This window comes from Canis aureus, chromosome 1, assembly GCF_053574225.1.
Source record: "Canis aureus isolate CA01 chromosome 1, VMU_Caureus_v.1.0, whole genome shotgun sequence".
NCBI lineage: Eukaryota > Metazoa > Chordata > Mammalia > Carnivora > Canidae > Canis > Canis aureus.
Genome location: NC_135611.1, coordinates 75,536,605 through 75,544,471, shown reverse-complemented (window position 1 = coordinate 75,544,471; position 7,867 = coordinate 75,536,605). Strand labels below are relative to the sequence as shown.

At 36.7% G+C, this 7,867-nt stretch overlaps 1 long non-coding RNA gene across 5 annotated transcripts in view; it reads left to right on the top strand.

Moving 5' to 3' along the window:
* The first annotated feature begins 1,815 nt into the window (after positions 1-1,815).
* Positions 1,816-7,867, top strand: part of LOC144318369 (uncharacterized) — a 48,844-nt gene continuing 42,792 nt past the window's right edge. Inside the window, exon 1 of one of the 5 annotated variants that reach the window (XR_013384252.1) lies at positions 1,816-2,084. This is a non-coding gene — a long non-coding RNA (uncharacterized LOC144318369). The remainder of the gene's footprint in view (positions 2,085-7,867) is intronic. The other 4 variants (XR_013384251.1, XR_013384249.1, XR_013384250.1 and 1 more) reach the window with 4 other exon arrangements.

Sequence of the window (7,867 nt, the reverse complement as noted above, 5' to 3'; positions counted from 1 at the left end):
GTGTTGAGTGCTGTATATGTATTTTCTCATCCTTATGGCTTTCTCCATAACATTTTTTTTCTCTAGCTTACTGTGCTGTAAGAATATAGTCTACAAAATACATGTTAATTGACTATGTTATCAGTAAGGCTTTTGGTCAACAGTAGGCTATCAGTTAAGTTTTTGGGGAATCAAAATTATATGTGGATTTTTGACCACATGGAAATCATGCAAACAACTAACCCCTGTGTTGTTCAAGAGTCAACTGTACTTCTGTTTGATCAATCATTTCCTCAGAGTTAATTCCTAAAAATAAAAATCTTTAATCAAAGAATAGGTCCATTTTTAAGGATTTTAGTGTATTGTGTCAATTTCCACCCCGCTCCCTCTCCTAAACCCCTGGAAATTGCATTTTTTTACTCTCTCCAGCCTGGTAAGATACTTCCCCATGTAGTTGTCAACACTGGGTTCAGTAATGCTGGCTATTCACTTGAATTCTTACCAATGAGATAAGTAAAATGAATAAATGAACAAATAAAATGGTATTTTATTGTTTTAATATGCATTTCCTTGTTTAATACTAAGTTGCACTTTTTTCTTAAGTTTGTTTACTAGTCACTTGTATTTCCTCCTTTTGGAAGTGACTGATCATGCCCATTTCCCATTTTCCTTTTGATTTTGGATATATGCTTCTTATATATTTTAAAGATTTAAAATTTTTTTTTAATTTTCAAAATTTATTCATTTGAGTGAAGTAAGTCAATCGAAGAAGGACAATCATTATATGGCTTCACTCATATGCGGAATATAAAAAATAGTGAAAGGAATTATAGGGGAAAGGAGAGAAAATGAGTAGGAAAAATCAGAGAGGGTGACAGAACATGAGAGATTGCTAACTTTGGGAAATGAACAACGGGTAGTGGAAGGGGAGGTGGATGGGGGGATGGGGTGACTGGGTGTTGGGCACTGACGGGGGCACTTGATGGGGTGAGCACTGGGTGTTATACTATATGTTGTCAAATTGAACTCCAATAAAAAAATATACAAAAAAAAAAAAAAGACAGAGAGACAGAAAGTGCATAAGCGAGCAAGAGCATGAGCAGGGGGAAGGGTCAGAAGTAGAGAGAAAAGCAGACTCCCCACCCCCAAGAGTTCCTGATAAGAGGCTTGATCCCGTGAGCTGAAGGCAGATGCTTAACCGACTGAGCCACTCAGGTCTCCTCAGCGTTTTAAATATTAAGAATATGAACTTTTTGTCATAGATTATGTTAAAACTGTTTTTCCTATTTGTTGTCTTACACTTATTTATGATTTTTCTAACCACACAAATATTAGCAATGTGTCAATCTTTCCCTTTAGTTTCTGCATTTGATCACAAGCTTATGAAGATCTTCTAAGATTATAAAACTATTTACCTATATTAACTTTACCTTAAAATTTTAATCTACCCAGAATTTATTTTGGTACATGATATAAATGACTGATCTAGCTAGTCTGGTTATTTTTTTTCACTAGTTAATCTAAATCTTTTTGTGCTTTGGAAATGTTTAATTTTTTTAAGTGAGGGTGAAAAAATCAAGATGTTGTAATTTCCAGGCAAAAATGTAGTCAAGAAAAAAAAAAAATGAAGTCAAGGACCATTGCTATTTTCCCATTGGCAGTGCTGAATTCCTGAACTGTCCATCCTGTTCTTGTCTGCTTTGTCACCAAAGCCACCTACCTCTAAAACCTGAAATGGATTTCTCCTTTGATCATAGCCTTGATGTGGGCCATGGGAACATCATGCTCTACCTAACAATTAAATTGATAGTCCCTGGCACCAGTGAAAAAATGAAGAGAGCAAAAAATCTTTCTTCCTGAGTCTCATAGCAATGAAGCAACCAAACAGAAAACTGGCCCAAACCCAAGTTGAAAAGCCTTGTGGGAAGGAGAGCCAAGCAGGCTAAAGAGAATGAGGCTATCTCTGTGCCATATCACTGCATACACCTCATTAACTATCATGGCCGCAGGTTGGGTGGATCTCAGCTTGTCCTGCAGCCTGTATTAAGTTCAGGATGTTTGGAAATACCAAACTTGGAAGAAGATCACACAAACCCCTGCCTGAGGTAATGGAGTGGCAACCCTTGTTAGGGAATTCTTCCTCATAGCTAGCTGACTTAAGCTCATTGAATTTAGTTGGGTCCCCTCTGAAAACCAGTGCCTGTAGTTTTCTCTGCACCGTGGGCTATGAGGTATCAGATATTGCCTTCTACGTTTCTCATCTTTCTCAAGAGAAGTTCTCTTTATTTGGATCAAATGACCTCATGATCTGAAGTGATTAACAAAAATTAATTTGAGAGGGACACAGGATGTGGCACCGGACTTTCCAGAGGCCCTGGCAAAACCTGTTCATTTTTTTTTTTTTCTGAATAGAGGATAACTAAAAACATAAAACGTGCCCTTCTTTTTCTCGTCTCTGTTTAACAAATAGAACCTTGTTGATTAATTAAATTCTTTCTAAATTCCATTGCAAAAACATGTATATTTATCTCTACTTGGTATTCATTTATGCAGCTATCAATTCAAGCGATGTTTATTGAGCACGTATTATGTGAAAGGACAGAAACAGGATTTGAGTCTGCCAGGTATTGTGTGCTTTTAAGCTACTTCCTCATGTAATCTGCATGAGAATTTTGTGAGAGAGTTTTACTGTGCCCATGTGATGCGTGGAGTGACCAAGGCCCAGAGAGATTGAGTGGTTTGTCCAAGGACACTCAACAGGCATGTGCTGAACCCGATTTAAATGTATGTCTCTCAGAGTTCATGGCCCATCTGTTCTTCCTACTCTAGCAGTGACTCGTCTTTTGAAAATTATCTTATTTCTAATTTAATTGCTTTATTGGAGAACATGACCTATGTGATAGCTATTCTTTGAATTTGTTGAGACTTTCTCCATGACCTAGAATGTGGTCTGTTTCTATAAATATTCCATGTTTACTTGAAGAGATGGTGTGTTCTCTGCTAGTACAAGGTTCCATATATCTATTAGATCAAGCTTGCTAATGTGGTTGCTTAAATCTTCCATATCATTACTAATCTTTGGTCTGCTTGATCTATCAGTTCCTATTAGAAATGTGGAAATCTCCCACCATGGTTGTGTATTTGCCAAATTCTTCTTGTCATCTTTCTTTGTATTGTTTTGCTTTATATGTATTTTTGGCTCTGCTCTTAGTTGCATGCAAATTCATGATTTTTATATTTTCCAGATAGATTGTTCTAGTCACTATATGTGGGATTCCAAATCATCTCTCTTAATGCTTTTTCCCTTAGCTTCTATTTATCTAATCCAAGTATTGGTATACTATCTTTATTTTGGCTAGATGTTTGACATTTGTTTCTGTCTATGGTGATATATAGATACATGCAAAATGAGATGATAAAAAGAAAAAAATGAGTAATATCATATAAATATTATAAATGCAGATTTAATAAAAATTTATGAATATATAATATGCAATGTGTAATATATATGTTTTCCATCACTTCATTTTATGCTTTCCTGTGTAGTTTGATCTTAGGTATGCTTTTTTATAACCAGCACAGATGTTTTATTTTTAATGCATTCAGACAAATGCTGTCTTTCAATAGCAAGTTTCATTGTTCACTGTTGGGCTGGACTTCATTTTTGCCACCTTATTTCATGCTCTTTGCCATGCTTTTATTTTGTTCCTTTTGCCTCCTTCCCTGCATCTGATGGGCTGATAAACTTTCCTACCTTCCCCTTTGACTTGTCTGCTGGTTTAGAAGCTAAAGATTGCATTTCCCTTCTTTGAGCCATTACCCTTAACATTTGGACGTACATCCAACAGTAGAGCTTTAATAATGTGGCGGGTTTTGTCCTCTTTCTATCCACCAGTGGTGACATGAACGTGTGCTGGAACAGCTCAGGGACTGTCAATCTGTGTTGGTATTTTGTCTGGAATTGTGGTTTTCCCTTCTGTACCGTGTCTATCCGCACATCTGTCTATTTCAAGGTCCATGTCTCTGTTTACCTATTGATTTTTCTCTCCCTTTACTTGTCCACTCTTTTGCTCCAGCTCCATTTCTACTCAAAGGTTTGTACTTCTGTTTCTGGTCCACAGACATGTTCATCTTGTGTTGGTTTCTGGCTGTTACTTGTTTGCTTTACTTAAAAAAAAAGAAATCTACCCCTGTTATGTATTGGGAGTCACAAAGGTGTGTCAGAAGTGGAAGTAACAGAGCTTTCGCAGCCAGGATTCCCCAGCATAGAGTCTGCTGGTCTTTGGAGGAGCCCTTTGATTGAAAGATGAAAGTCTTCTGTTATTTTTCTTCTGTGTGAACGACTCCTGATTCTATAGTTCTTCATTTTCACCTATGACCGTGGGCTATTTACTGTCAGGGAAGTCCTTAGCACAAACCACAGCATTATAAAAATTACAACAAGATGCCCAGTAGCTGCAGCCCTGCAGCTTGCAAGAGGAGGTCAGATTGCATTTCGGTCTATGCTCACCCCTCCGGCAAGTGCCTTTGTGCAGTGCATAGACCGAATGCCTCCATACGGTGGTTCTGTTCCTAATAAGTGAATCATTAAGGGTTACTAATACTTTTAATAGCGTTTGTAAACCACAATCACCATGTCGTTAGAAGTTACTAATGTCATTTTCAGAATTCTTACCCCAAAGCCTGGTTGCTATGCATTTAACTAGAGTTTTTCCTATTCCCATGCATGCACTGATCGTCAAAATTCTCTTGGTGCTTGGGCCCTGGTCAGAGAAGTTTGATATTTCTTGCAGTAGATTATACTCCATGTTTTAGGCAGGACTGTGGAGGGATCTCTGATCTTTTATCATAACTTTTATCCCTTTATATTAGACCCTAAAAGTGAATCTAGGTAGAAGCATTAGAATAACCTCAATATTTTAATGGAAGCTAATTATAATCATAATAACCAGAGCACAATCACATAGGAACAGAAATGCACCAATAAGTGTCTAACAATAGGCTTTCTGAAAAGAAAAGCCTTGATTTCTCGTATTTTTCCAATTTCAGTAGTACAAATACTTCCAATATGGCAGATTTAAGGCTATCACTGCATTGGTATCACTGAATATGGAGCTGGGAAGAGACACATGTAACATTGTCTCCAGCACCCCACTGGATCATATTATGATCATCACATAAAAGAGGTCATTGATATTTGTATTGTAATTTTTAGTGATAATTTTGAAACCAGATTATCAAAGTTCAAAGAATAATCAGTCTAAACAAGTATCCAGCTTGGAAACAATGGCCACCAACTTAGTCTTATGTGGAGAATGGATGAGTCCCAGAGAGTCAGTAGCTGCAGAAGACAGCAGATCTGAGGGTGAGGTGACAAAGCCTGTCTGTAAATTCTTTTATCTGCAGCTCATAAAGAAGAATGGCTCCAACTCTAGAGATGCTCTTTTGAAGAGGACATCTAAATCATATTTAGAAAATTGCAAGTGATTTTCTTTTCATTTTTTAAAAAAAGTTTATTTATTCATGAGAGACACACAGAGAGGCAGAGACACAGGCAGAGGGAGAAGCAGGCTCCCTGCAGGGAGCCCGACGTGGGACTGGATCCCAGGACCCTGGGAACACAACCTTAGCCAAAGGCAGAAGCTCAACCACTGAACCACCCAGGTGCCCACAAGCGATTTTCAAAGATATTATTGTAGGCACTTGCATATTTTTCATTTTTCCAATGTGCAGTGTCCTTTGTTCATTGGAATTTGGGGTATCTTTGCTTTGGTTATCTTACCTCCACCTGACATTTGTTTGCCTTTCCAGAGCTGATCTGCAACCAAGTATATTCTATTTTTATGATTCATATATTTGCTATCACACTTGGTCTCATAATCTGGTATAATACTTTGGCACTCATGGCTACCTTAATTCATCAATGTATTCCTTTTGGAGTTATGGTGGAATGATAAGTTTCACTTTTTCTTTTCATTTGAGAATGTCAGAGCATTTTCCTGAATTGAACTGAACTGAACATTGATATTATTGACAGTATATGGTGTTACTTAGCAAAGTGGCAGACTGGAACACATTATTTACTCCGTTGAATTGTATATGTCTAGCAAAAATTTGCAGAAAGATAAATGTGAGATCCTTTTCTGCACTCCTGCTTTCCTTTAGAACATCTGGCTCTTGAAAGAGGTAGATAACAGGTAGCTGTGCATCAAACTGGATATATTTGTGAACTTCTACAATTTTATCTTGAACATTTTAATAATTCTTTTGCATGACTTCTCTATCCCCTCCACCCACCTCCCTCCACCTTTTTTTTAACAGGTTGCCACAGTGACTACCCTGGGGTGGTTGTTTTTTCCCCAATGTTCCAGATTGAATTATGCTAAAAATATAAATATGGAATTTGCCTTTAAGCAAAGGTAAACCACTTCCAGTAGCAATGTTTTGTTTAGTTTTCAGTGTTGACAGATGACATGCATTTTCATTGATTCCATATACCACACTTTGTGGAATACACAAACTGGAACAGACATCAGAATCTAAGTTAACATTTTCCCAAATGGTGGTCCTCTAAATGTTCATCTAGAAACTAGTAGCTCTAGAGTAAAAAATGTGTTCTATAACCAAATAAGTCTGAAAAATGTAGCATACTATATTCTCTCTTAACAGTCTACAATACTTATTTACCCATTAAACTTGATATTCTGTTAGTTAAAAAGCAAAACAAACAACAACTAATGAAGTCACACACACACACACACACACACACACACCACACACTCTATTTGTTTAACCCAGTGTTTACCAAATATTTTGAGAATAATTTTTTTCTTATTATATCTATAAATACCTTTGAAAGGAGGTTCGTGGAATACCAGTTTGGGAAGTTTGCTTTAAACCCATCTACCTACCCATGGCGACCATATGTAGACCCTCTAGGTTTTATTGTTGTATTGATGGAAACGCAGAGTATTTTTACACTGTTTAAGCAAGAGACCCAAAGTGGAAAACACAAGACAAAATTCATCCTATGATTGAATCAGATTATTCTTGGATTCATCCATGAACACTTTGGCAAATGTAGTTGAACATGAATAAGACTGTGTTTTACTAAATAAAAATTGAGAGCACTTTTGCTTTTTGTGAAACATTTCATGTGCACGCAAGAGGAGACAGTTTTCCATATACCGTTGTCGCATAGTCAGTAAGAATTATGGCAATTTGTCCACCCTTGCTGTTGCATATTATCATTTATCAATGAAGTTATCAGCATTGCAACTTTGTATATGCATCTATAAAGTGCTGCAGAGAATACTTAAGTTGAGCAGTTATAACTTGTGAATACACACTGCACAAAGCTAGAAACATATCAAAGAGCTCAAATGCCTTGGGAATTAAAGTACCTTTCATGATCTTTATCTGGATAAAAAAACAAATCAAAAGATTACAGCCCTTCGAACAACGGAAGCCAGAAGAAATATCACTTAAACTAATTCAATGTTTGTTTACTGGTTAGTCAAAGAAAATTTTGATGATACAGAAAAGTAGACAGGAAAAAAAATCAACTTGGGGTTAGAACACCTAAATACAAACATTGCTAACATTTTGGGGGTATTTTCTTTCAGTCTTTTTCTGTGCATTAAGTTTTGTCCAATTTGTTTTGTTTTCAAAACAGAGCACAGAGGCATGCTTACTGTGAAAGTAATAAGGCTTTAACTTCAGGGTCTCTCATCTGCAAAAAGTACCCTTCGTGGCCTGGGAAGCCCTAGCAATGTGTTAATGTGGGCACATATTTTTTTGTTTTGTTTTGTTTTGTTTTGTAGATTTTGTAAAAGTGAGATTAATTAAATTGAGATTCTTAAACTTGCTGCTTTTGTCCACTCGGATT